Source organism: Vicugna pacos, chromosome 18 (genome assembly GCF_048564905.1).
Source record: "Vicugna pacos chromosome 18, VicPac4, whole genome shotgun sequence".
Classification (NCBI taxonomy): domain Eukaryota; kingdom Metazoa; phylum Chordata; class Mammalia; order Artiodactyla; family Camelidae; genus Vicugna; species Vicugna pacos.
The window spans coordinates 26,996,721-27,009,722 of NC_133004.1; the positions used below are offsets into that span (position 1 = coordinate 26,996,721).

General features: G+C 47.7%; 1 long non-coding RNA gene across 1 annotated transcript; it reads left to right on the forward strand.

Annotated features, from left to right (window-relative positions):
• The first annotated feature begins 7,016 nt into the window (after window positions 1–7,016).
• LOC140686941 (uncharacterized) lies at window positions 7,017–11,641 on the forward strand. Its single transcript, XR_012060946.1, has 5 exons — window positions 7,017–7,156; window positions 9,642–9,717; window positions 9,871–9,970; window positions 10,318–10,385; window positions 11,504–11,641. It is a non-coding gene; the product is annotated as an uncharacterized lncRNA (long non-coding RNA).
• The last annotated feature ends 1,361 nt before the right edge of the window (window positions 11,642–13,002 follow it).

Sequence of the window (13,002 nt, forward strand, 5' to 3'; positions counted from 1 at the left end):
AAATACATCTACGTGTGGAACAATTCTCATAGAGAACCAACTGAAAAGCTGGCAGGAGATCTCATACAACCAAAGCTGCAAGAAAGATCCTCATGTAATCAGAGAGGATGAAAAGTGAAAAAGAAAAAAAAAAAAGGCACCGGAATGGATCTGCGTCCCTGGGAGGGAGCTGTGAAAGAGGAAAGGTTCCCTCACCCTGAGAACCCCTTTTGCTGGCTGGAATGTCCACTGGGACAGATAAGGAGGTGGAGTGGCCTGGACTTGGCTTGAGAGGAATGTGTGGGCAAAAACTAAATCAGGGCAGCGAGAGACCAGCACTGATGGCTGCCACGTCACCATACTTCCCAGCCCAAACCACACAGCCGCTGGTGTTGAAAGTAGGGCTTCAGCAGACAGACCTGGGGAGGGGACTCAGTCTAGCTGTGTGGCAACAGCCTGAAGGGACTGGAGCACGATCTGCCCTGCTTTGCTGGTGTGTGTAAGGCAGGACTGGATCCACTAGAGGAGCCCCACCGGCGGCCTGTGAATTGTGGGGCATGCCTCCGGTGGTGCAGGCTCTGTGAACGTGCACACGCTGGGGGAGAGGGGCTGATACCCAAGTGGGTATTCAGTGCTCCCTCACTGGGGGCAGGTCTGGAGGCAGCTCCAGCTGGCTTGCACACCAGGTGATAGATGGCAGCACAGAGTCACAAGTCCCCAGTGGACAACACCTGGGGAGGAATTTGCAGTGACTCCTTTCCTGGCATGAGCTCCAGTCTCACCTACCTCTAGTCTCACTGCAGCTTAGAATGAATCTGGGGACTTCGATTCCAACAACTGGGGTGCATACCCTGCCCCGACAGGGCTGTGACAGCCACAGAGCAAAGAGAGAGACACCTCAGAAGACATCAGCCCCACTGATACGTTGATCTCGGTTTTCTAGATCCCAGTACTGTGAGAAAATAAATGTCTGCTGTGTAAGCCCCCCAGTCTGTGCCACTTTGATACGGCAGCCCTAGCAAGTTCATACAGTGCGGCTCCAGTTGACTTCTTCACCATTTGGGCATCTGGTTTGTGGTCTGCAGGTGGATCCCTTCTCTGCTCAGTAATCCCCAAATGACGGCCCCTCCCATCATCCAACAGTCCACCGTGGGAATGTTCTGGTGCCTGCTGGTGCAGGAGGGGGCTGAAGCAGCCCTCCTTGTTCCCTCCTTATTCTGGAAACAAACTTGTCTGCTTTCCCCAAACTGGACTCTGATGGAAGTTTGAGCAGTTCTTCGCTCAAGGATTCAGATTCAGCTGCTAAGTACCAACTTACATAGTGTCTGGGGCAGCTGGACCTTGGTCTAACCATCTCGGCCACAGGCACTGCTCAGAGCATCCTGGGGTCTAGACTTTGAAGTACATTGTGGATGCTCCCCCAATCCCAATGCTCTCCTTTCTCTCCCACCCCTCCCTGGCCCTCGCCCTGTGTCCCCTTCCATACAGAGCACCCCAGCCTTCCTGTCTTCCCTCCCGTTCTTGGATCCAACCCCCACTCCACCCAAATCTTCAAGTCTCCATACTGATGTCTGGCAAATTTCCAGCCTCAGGTTCTGCCAGTCAAGGGCTCTTCTCTTCTACCTTGGTTACTGATGTCTGTAGAAAGCAGTTCCAATCAGGGCCAGCTGGCTGGGCTGTGGGGACGGCAGTTTTTCCTATAGATAGATTACAGCATCTTCTTCTACTCTCTGTTTCTGCAGCTGGTTGTTCCCTAGAGTATTTAAAATAAAACTGATCTCATCACCCTAAGAATTAATTTATTTCCAAAACACACCCCTGCCACAGACACATTCTTCTGATCTGCATGCGGATTTAATATTTCCCCTATTAACATAACTTTTATTTACATTTATTTCTCATAAGCTTATAACCTGGCTTCAATATGTTCTCATGTGCCGCATTCTTGCCCAGGGTTAAATCGTAAATCCACTTAACTTGCTGGTGAATGCTTATCCCAAGTTCCATTTGTGTTGAAGCCTAGCTGGTCATATACTGGTGGCCATATGGTAAAGTGACCATAATCCACCTGCCCTGGTGCAAAGAGCTTCAGAACTGAGAGGGGAGAGAATAATGAAACAGACATCCAAGAGAAGCAGAGAAGAGTGACGAAGATGAAAATATTTTCTTAGTTCCAGGTCATATTCTGGTTTCTGTTTCCAGAACCTTCCTGCCTTTGGGTGGCTGTGGCACAAATGGATGTCATCCTGGGTGTAGTGTCTCGCTTCTGTAATAATAGCAGAGCTCCCGGTTTTGGTATGGTACATGACGGCCCGGATTAAAGGCTACGTTTTTCAGCTTCCCTTGCAGCTATGTGCGGCCATGTGACTATATTCTGACAGATAATGTGTGAGTGGAATCAATGTATATAACTTCTGAATTGTGCTCTTAAAGCCAAGTATTGCTTCTTTCACTCACCTTTTCCTTCTCTCTGCTGGCTGGGTGGTAGATGTGATGGTGAGTTAGACCACATGGGTGAGAACAATACCCAGGCATGGCAGAGCAAAAAGATGGAAGGAGCGTGGGTCCTGGACGAGACAGAGGCCCCTCACAGGCTTGGCCTGATTATATCTGGGCTATTATAAGGGAGAAAAACAGCTAACTTGTTTAGGCCACTGTCATATTGAGATTTTAGTACATCGGTGAGATCTAGAGCCACCCTGATTATTGCAAGTCGTCTTTTTTTGTGGCAGGGGAGGAGGTGGGGGGGGGGGTCCTGGCCACTAACTGTCTCTTCTTGCAAATTCTTCAACTCAATCTGAAATAAGAGAGCCCACATTTCCTTTCCCAGTCACTCAAAGGAGCAGTAAAGCTGGGGGTGTCACAGCCATGCTTCCTCTGGGTGGAGGTTCATGTGAATGGGAAGAGTAAAGCCAGCCTTCAGAAAGAAGCAGAGAGAGATTCAGAGAGGTCTGAAGCATTTGCACTCCCATGCTTTCTACTGTTTGCTTATGTGGCCCCCTAAATCGCTCTTTTAGGACTAGACTCATTAAAGTTCAATGTCTTTCTTCTCCTGAGCTACCAAGAGTTCTTGCTGACTCCCATAAGCCAGCAGACATTTCCTCTGCCCGCACCTTCCCCCGCCCCCCAATGTTTGCTGGCTTTTGTTTTTTATTGCCAGCTACTGATGAGTAATAGAAAGGGAGCCAGTGGTGGAGTTTTCAACCAGATGGCAGATGGGTCAGAGCTGCCTTTTAGGATACTCACCACGGGGGTGGTGGAGGTGTTTAATGCAGGGTTGAATTTCCAGCAGCCAGATATGGGCAGAGAGAATTCTGCAGGACCCTGTGTTTTTTCGCCTAAGTGCCTAATCTTCTTCATTTTCAGACTAGGACAGTTCGTCTCATTCTCCTGGGATCCTCGAAGGCCCAGACCGCAGCTGCTGCCCCTTCCCAGAGAACGGTCTATGAGTCACCCTCACCCTGAGGCTGGCTAGGAGGCGTGGGAATAAGGATGCATCTCAATTCAGTGATAAGTCACCGAAGCAGAAACGTTAAGTGAATAACGTCACCAGCACCCAGCTCTTAAGTGGGAGTCCGGGTCTTGAGAGTAGCTGGAAACCTTAGCTCCCTCATCTGCCAAACAATCTCCGTCTCACAAGATTATTGCAGAGCTTAATCGAGACAGTGTATGTTAAGCAGAATGCCTTGGTACATTCTCGATAAATGGAAGGTGCAATTATTTTTAAAATTATGATTCCTACTAGACAACTCCCTGGGCCCACTGGGCCCAGACACAGGAGGTTGGATCCAAGAGTTGGGAAGCAGGGCTGCGAGGCTGCCCAGCTCCATGCCTTTCACATGAAGGCAGTCCTCAATGGAAGCCCCACTGACTGCAGGCTTCAGCCCTCAATAGCGATCAGAGAGAAGGGGTCCTAAGGGCGACCACTTTATGGGCTTCTCCCAACGAAACAAGCATTTCCCTCTTTTGTGGGAGGCAAAAGCATCTTAGTCTCAGAGATGCCCTTTCCCCAAGGCAACCGCAGCTTTGCTTCTAGCAGGAAGCCACCTGGGGGCCAGGCAAGCCTGACACGCTTAGAGCTGCCTGCAGGTTCTTTGAAGCTGCAGCTGCAGCTGCTCCCTGTCTGTGCTGCACCCCAGCTGGGCCCTGGACAGAACTTTAATTAATGCTAGAAGCAGGACACCGAGAGCCGCATTTGGATTCTTCCTGGCGGCTGAGGCCAAGTCTCAGGTGCTGTGGGGGGAATCTGCCTAGGGTCACTCCCTACGGAAAACCTCCGACATTCCACATGGCCCTCTGGGCAAAGGCCAAACTCCTTACTGTGAGGAACAAGTCCCCACGTGTGACAGCCAGTGGGCTGTGGTGCACTGGTGAATTCAAATTTTCCATAGGAGGCCCACCGAAATCAATCATTGTTTTTATGGGAGCATAAACCAAGGGGCATGTTTGAAGAACAGTAGACGATCACTCTGAGGAGAATTTGTAAGCTGAAGATGAAGGCTGAATGGCCCAGGACGGAGGAATTTTGAGGCCGTGTAGGGGGAGAGAAGAGAGATGAAGTGGTTGGCAGGGGTGAGGGACTCGGGCTGTTTCTGGGGGAAACTGATCATGTTTCCATCCTATGGTATGCAGTTTAATCTGCCTTCCATATGCTTCCACCAAATCTGGAGGAAGCCACCCATTCTTATCACCAGGTTGTGGAGTGGATTTATTTTGGGGATGTGCTGAAGTGCTTAACTTGATGCCTCCCTGTGGATGCGATCTGATCTCTGGAGGTTTCCTTTCACATCTGGTTATGTGTGCAGTTTTTTCCTGCCACGACTTGGAATAACACCACAAAGGGAGGTACTTCTAGGATCAACAGTGCTCTGTGGGTATCTTGCAACACGAGAAGGGAATGACCTTAAATGTAAGCTCCATAAAGGTAGAGCATGTCCATCTTATTCACTGCTGTATCCTCAGTGCATAGAACGGTGCCTGGCACAAGTAGGTACTGAATAATAATTGTTCTGTAATCTGCTCCATTTACCTCTCCTGCCTCTTCTTCTACCTTGCTCTACATGCTCTGTGCTTTAGCTCCACTTCTAGCTTCAGCTCAGAATGTACCCCACTTTATAACTCATTTACTCATACATTCATTCAGCAAGTATCTACTGAGTTCTGGTTCTGTGCCAGGCATTGTGCTAGAAGCTGGAGGTATTTGGTGAACAAAACGTGACATTAACACACCAGCAGGTAGAGAAAGCATCAAACCAGTCATTAATAAGTAAATACAAAATTGTGACAAATGCAATGAAGGGCAAGTATGCAGGGCTGTAAGATTATATTAAAGCAGGATTTATTCCAGAGCGAGTGGCTGATACTTGATTTCAGCTCTGAAGGCCCCCTAAGCCACTGAAAGAATGAAAGAGTCTCAGTGTAGCTGGAGTGATTGAGAATTTATGTGAGGGGGGAGCTGTTTGGATATAAAGTTAGACAGGTCAGCCAAGGCCAGATCCTGCAGAACCTTGTCAGTCGTGTTAAATGTTTTGGTCTTTATCCTAGAAGCAATCGGGAGCCACTGAAGAGTTTTAAGTGAGGTGGAGATGTTTTACATGATCAAATTTGCTTCAAGAAAAGAGCATTCTGGCTGTAGAGCTAACTTTGAGCTCCCTGCCACCCATCCCCACTCCACAAACCAGGCAGGGGCAATGCAATTACTTTGTTGGTGGTGAGGACAGCCACAGTAGGTGACTGAAATCTCAGCCATGTATTTATTGACTCTTGGCTGCTGTTCATAATGAACTCTCGGCTTCCCTAGAGGGGGCCTGAGTAGATTTGCTGAGAAGAGGAGGAAGGGGGGTACTGCGAGGGATGGATATAGGGCTCCGTGTTCTGTTCTCACATCTGTCTCCCTCTATTGATGCCCGCTGCCAGGATGATGTATTAGAATTCAATAGGCCTCACTGGTCTTTTCCTAGGAAGGGAAGGGCTAGCAGGGGGAGGAGCTGGCCCCTCGCCATCAGTGAAGGGGGAAGTAGTTCAAATGAATCATTTTATTAACTAGCAGGAGGAACCCACAGTTGGTGTGAGGCCATTGTTGTGTTATTAATTCCAGTTCTCATCCCGAATGTTTAACCTTGGCGATTCTGGTGGTGCAGCGAGACCTGCAAATCCAAAGTCAAATGAGATAACCACGCATCACAGTCTCTCTGCTCCAGGAACCAAGGTGGAAAGCCTTTTGCTCTGTCTCCCTGGGATGTTGATTGCAGGAGTGGGAGCAACAACCCAGAAAAATTCGGAGGAGCAGGAAATGCTATATCCATCTTATCTCCTGCCCAGAAACAGCTATTATAATGTCCTTTGCTGATGGAGGGTTTACTTGATACTTGACTTATATGGAGAGACAGAGGACATTTGGTTCAATCAGAATTGCTCTCTGGAAGAAAATGCTATCTTTGTTGGGAAAACATTTTGGTTGGTGTTCGGGGTTGAACTGCATTCTTGGAAGCACCTGGGTGGATTTCAGGGTTGTTCTGGGGAGAAGGGAGCGACAAGAGGGGAAGACAGCAAGTTCCAGGCAAGGTGAAGACAGTGATATGGTGGAAAGCCAGTTGCTTTATGATGTGATCCTTTGCCACGACCTGCCCAGCAAATTCCCGGGAGTCCTCAAAAATCACTAAAGTGTTGGTGGGACTTGATTTCTCAGACACTGGCGAAGTGGTTGAGCTGTGTGTGGCGGGTATGGCCGGGCGAAACCAAGCGGCTGCGGTGGGTGGAGTGCTCTCCTCTGGACCAATCACAATGGCCTGGAGAATGTGGAGCTCTGATTGGCTTGGGCCTGTGTCACGTGCTTTGTGGGTGGAAAAGGGGTGGAGTCTCACCCGAGCACGTGGGCCGAGAGCTGTGTGTAAGGGCTCTTCACCCATGATAGCATTCTTGTGATTTGCCTTCTCTGTGTCTCTTCTGTTTTTGAGTTCTCTCTTTCTCCCTCTCTCCCTCCCCCCCTCCCCGCAGCCCCTCTCTCTCTTCCCTGTTTCATCTGCTGTAACCACAGGTACCCATAACTGGGGGCTAATCTACATCAAGCCCAGTGCTACATAATTGACATAAGTTTTTCAATGAGATGAAGAAGGGAATCATTCTTACAATCCTCATTTGCATATCATGAAACTGAGGCACAGAGAGGGTATGCCAGGTAGGTGCCACGTGATAGGGACGTACCAGCAAGATTTTACACCCAGGTTTGTCTGGCCATTGTCCCTCCCGCTTCCCTCTGCTTGGGGAGAGGAACAGACGAAACTCCCCCAGGAGAGGAAATCTGGCTAGATTGGCTAGTTCCACCCAATGTGGAGAATTCTGAGCCAGGACAGCACATTGGCCCCGTGGCAGCAGCTTATATGACCCAAAGCCCAGGGACTTGAGTGTGAGGAACTGCCTGTGGCCATTTTCTCAGAATGATGAGGGGAGGGGAGTGTCTAGGGAGGCAGAGGGTCCTGGGACTCTGTCCTACCAGCCTCTAGGATACAAAGCTTGGCAACTTAATAGTCTCAAACCACATTCTAATAAAGCCGGTCTGGCATCCTCACTTTGCAGATGGAAAACTGAGACCTTAGCGGGAATACGATTAGTTTTGGGGCAAGAGATCTCTGGACACAGGTTCTAGGACTCTTTCTGCTACAAACGATTGGCTTCCAGCCTGAGCCCAGGAGAGAGAATTGAAATGCCACCTTCACATGCCTGAAGACAAGAGGAATTTGTTAACTTTCTTCTTTCCCACCTGGCCTCACTCTTTCTACCCTTTCAAAGTTTTTAAGAAAAGGCTGTAAAAAAAAAAAAAAAAAAAAAAAGAAAAGAAAGAAATCCAGTCTCATTCTGATGTTTTATTAACAGACTGCTGGTGCTCCAACAATTTTAATTAGGGCTGAATTTTACTATATTCAGACCTCAGGGAGTATCAAGAAAAGGGAGCCACTGAGCAAACCAGAAGATCAAATAAATAGATTAATTAAATATCACCACGTGGGCAGCTTGAGGCGCGCAGACCTGCAGCCCTTCCCTTCCTGCTGTGGACGGGAAGCAGGGAGGAGCCGGGAACTGTGGGCATACACGTAGCGCAGTGGATCAAGCTGTAAGAGGAAGTTTGTTTGACTCCAGCCATTTTTTCAGCCAAGGATTAGTTTTCCTTTGTTAGAGGCCAAATTCGCAGAGAGATCGCCATCTGGATCCTGTTTCGCCAAGTCGGCCCCTCCTCCCCCAAGTACACGGTGTTGCGACTTTTTTCTCCGCTGAGTTTATTCTGTCTAGCATTCACATTCTGCTTACTGTGTGCCAGGTGCTGCTCTCAGTGCTTTACAAAAATCAAGTCATGGACTCCTTACAGCAACTCTGTCAGGTAGGAATTATTATATCACCATTTTAGATGAGGAAACTGAAGCAGAGAGAGACCAAGTCAGTTGCTCGAGGTTTCACAGCCACGAAGTGACAGAGCTGGAGTCCAAGTCCAGGCTTCTAGCCCTAACCACTGCCCTTCTCTACCGCTAGGTACTGAGATCTGTTTTATTCCTTTGTGAGTCCGGGGCCCTGACGTCTGGACTTCATCTGTATCCTTAAGCCTCAGCCTCCAGTGGGTCCTTCATCGCACCAGGCCAGCGGTTAGCTCTCAGCAGAATCTTAAATCCAGATTCACTCCATTTCTAAGACCGGCAATCAGGCAACCAATCAAGAAATATTCGCTGAGAACTTTTAAGTCCCAATCATTATGGGGAAGTGAAGGATATAAGACAACCCTGCACTTAAAGATTAAAGAAAAATTTTAAGGGGTAAAACTCCCATAACATAAAATTGACCATTTTAACTATTTAAAAATGGATAACTCAGTGATGTTCAGTATGGTCACAATATTGTGCAAGTATCTTCACTATCTGGTTCCAGACCATTTGTATCATCCCAGATGGAAACTCCATACCCAGTAGCGGTCACCCCTCACTTCCCTTCTTCCTAGCTCCTGGCAACCACTAGTCTGCTTCCTCTCCCCATGGAATTTAAGGATATTCTGATCTACTTACAGAAACCAATGGAAAAAGCTACTGACAGAAGGAAGTACTGTGAACCAAAGGACCCAGCATCGCTCAGTGGTTAGCTGTGTGGATTCTGGAGCCAAATGGCCTGTTTTAAAATCCTAGCTCTGCTGCTTACTGCTGTGCAGCTTTGGGCAGATTAATCTACCTCTCTGGACCGTAGTCTACAAATATATAAAATATAAAAGGAGGCTTGTAGAAGTTCCTCCCTTGAAGACTGAGGGAGTTGTGAGGATTATGTGAGTCCATGCAGGTAAGGATCTGAAAAGAGTATCAGACCACTTGGGAATCCTAAAGTCACTGTCAAAAACAGTCCACAGCTTCTTGGCAAATTTATTAAGAACCACCTCAGTGCTGGATATTGTGTGCCCCATTATCGGCAGAACAAAAAAAACCAGGCCTGACCCAGACATCAACATGGTGATAATGACGATGGCTAACATTAATCAAAATACCCATTATTCGTCCCGCACTTAACATGTGCCTGGCACTGCTAAAAGTCTTACATGCGTCAGTTTAATTTTGTTATGACTCAACCGTGAGACAAAACCCACTAGCACAATATAATAATAGCAATGAAAAGCCCACTTTTTTTTTAAACAGCAAAATGTCAACAAGTGCAAATGAATCCTGTAATAATTGAGTCTGTACGGGGAGCAGTGTGGCTGAAAACAGTCAGGTGAGCCCAACATGGAATTCTGGTGAAACATCTGTGTCCCTGATCCCTCCAGCCTGTTAATCATCTGAATGTTTGCCGCTTGAGCTGCTGGTTGCTTTTGGCTGGCATTTTTCTTTTCTCATCCTATAAAAGTCACCTTTGACTCTCTTGTAGGACAGATCTTATCAGTCTTGCTACCCTTCCAGGCACGCATGGAGGGATGGCAGACAGAATGCTCACAGAAGCCTCAGCAAACGAGTTCCTGGAGAGGAGAGTAGGTGCATGTCTTGTCTGTCGCCAGGGCAGTGCTCAAAGCTGGCTAATTAGATCCAGGAAGGGGTTACACAGGCAGGCATCAGGGCGCAATGGCCTGAATCAAACCCCAGATTAATTAAAAAGTGCCCAAGTGGATTGAATATTTCATGACCTCAGGGCTGAAGTCAAGGTCTCTTTGGAATAGAAATCAGACATGCGTGTGGGGTGGTGGGGGGGATGGGAAAGAGAAAGGCAGTAAAGGAGGGGGAGGGGAAGGAGAGAGGAGAGGGAAGGAGGAATGAGAATGAATCTAGGGGTTAACCAAAATCAAACTAACTTCTCCTCTTCATTCTTGGATGATCTTAGAGGGCGATGCACTTTTTGGAAGCCTTCATAGTGTTATTTGAGCTGATCCTGTCAATGTCTCCATGAAGGTAGGTAGAGTGAGTTCCTGGTCACAACTTACCACTTGAAGGCGCCTGGAGCCCAGAAGAAGTCAGTCCCCACCCGGGCTCTCTGGGGCTGAGATGCAGGCCCAGGTCTCCAACACCACCATGGAATTGACCCGAAGCCTGGAGATGAAGGACTTTTCTCATCTCCCAAGTAACAGGTTTCCAGAATCTTTTCTTCCAGAAAGACATTTTTTCTTCTTCCATTTCTCTATCAATGAATTAGTTCAGTAGAAAGATAAACTGAGAGGAATGTGGATTCTTTGGGGAGATTGGGAAAGTCTTTGGCCCCACCCAGTCTTTCTGTCTTTCCTCAGGCTTCAACTTTATTCTTTCTGCCTCTGCATCCTTGTTTCAGTGTGTGAGGGCCTGAACATCTCCGTGTCCGTCTTTCTTTCTGTGTGTTTTTCCTGTGTCCTTCTTTGCCTGTGTCACCTCCTCCCCTCTGTCTCCGCCTGCCTCTCCTCCCTGTCTGCCCGTCTCTCTGCCCCACCCGCTCAACGCACATCCCACTCACCTTCGCTGCCTCTGCCCCCTGGTCTCTGCCCTCCTCTCTCTGCCCTTGTTTCTCTGCTCCTCTTCTTTTCAACCTGCTCAGTTCACGTTCAAGCATTCTCTGTCCTCTTCCTTCCTGTCTACCTTCTACTCTCTTCCCCTCACTTCTTCCCGTTTCTTCTCTCCTTCCTCTCTTTCCTAGTCCATCAAGACTATTTTGTCAGCGGCTTTAGTCAATTCCAATCTGTAAGTATCTCTAGACTCCCTGCCACAGCCAGGCATTGAGCTGGCGGCTCCCTGGGGTTACAGACCCAACTGGTCCCTGCCTGCAAGAGGTTCTTAGTTGATCAGGTTTTAGCAACTTAATACAACCTTCATTTTGTACTTAGCCTCAGCCTGCAGGTGGCCTTGAGTATGGCCACCTCCAAGAGGGATGGGTGGTCGGGATGACTGAGCCACCAAGTGAGAAGGATGCAGGCGGTTGGGACCTCTGTGGGCAGGGTGGGTGGGGGCGTGTGACTGCAAGGGGGCAGCCCGGCGCTTCCCCACCTGAGAAGGCAGCCCTTAGCTGTCCAGTGGGTCAGGCCCGGCTCTGCTTTCACACTCAGGGACCCGCACCGTCACCTCTCCATTGTCTGCGGGCTTTGTTCAAGGACCGATACGTTACATAATCAGTCTGGTCTGGACCCCGTGATGCTGCATTTGGTGGCTTCTGAAATAAACCACAAGACTGAGGGAGTCTCACAGCCCTGATTATTTTGCCATCTCCTTGTTCTGCATATCAATTTCCCTCCCCGCACTATTCATATTCTGTACATCCGGCTGGCAGGGAGGGTGCCTGGGGAAATTGCATGGTTTTGCACCCGAGATTTGTTAGAAGTTGGAGGAAAGACTATCTTATTTCACTTGATAATCTCTTATTTATGGGTTTGTTCTTTTCTTAATATTAATGAGACTTACTATCTCCATCTTGCTGTGACAGCTTTATCAACACCTCTGTGGCTGCATTTTCATCCAGGTAATAGAACTGTGATCAAACTGAATCGGCATAAATAACAGGAAAATCTGCTGGTTGCGGATGTTGGCAAGCCCCAAGGGCTGGGTCTTGCAGAAGCCTCCTCCTCTGTAGGTGGTGTATTTGCTGGACTAAAATTCAGAGCCCACTATGTCCAACACTGACATAGTAGGACTTTATAAGTCTTTCAGTGTTTCCAGGTTCTGATTCTCTCTGCAGTAGATCCGTCCTTTTGAGGCAGTTAGGTGCTTTAGAGAGACGCATGGATTTTGGAGTGAGACTCACCTGATTAATGTCCTGCCACTGTGAATTAAATACTATGAATTTCCTCATCAGGAAAAGAATTAAAGTTTTTAAATAGCTATAGCCTTTACCAAGCACTTGTAAATGGTTTACCTGTAGCATTGTGTTAATCCTTACAAACACTGTAACATAGATTTATTTTCTTGGTGAAGAAACTGAGTTATACATACTCAAATATTCACTTTCATTCAATAACACACACTTTAAAAATATTTTATGACTGTGTATTATATTTCACAGGTAAAGGTTAAAAACTCAAACTTGGAAAGGCTGTGATACATAGCCTGAATCAGGTCCCTGAGGATAAGGGGCCAGGCAGGGCTGCAATGAAAGGTTGCACCAGTTGGGTACTGCACAACTCCAGGAAAGAGCATTCACTTAGACCAGGGGTCAGCAAACTGTGGCTCTCAGGACAAATCCAGCCCAGCAACCTGTTTCTGTAAATAAAGTTTTATTGGCACATAGATGATACATTCATTTATTACCTATTGTCTGTGTTGGCTTTCACGCTACATTGGCAGAGTTGAGTAGTTACAAAACAGACAGGCACTCAAAGCCTAAAATACTGACCACGTGGCTCTTTACAGAAATGTTTGCTGATCCCTGACCCAGATAACAGTTTGAACTCGCTTCAGTTGTTCAACATGGTGGCCCTAGACCCAGGATTTGAATATGTGCCTCACTGAATTTTGAATAATTAAGTTTTTCCTACCGTGTAGGGTAACTATGAAAACTTATGAAATTGGAATCACTCTGTCAATAATATTTATACATGGATCCAAAGAGGTA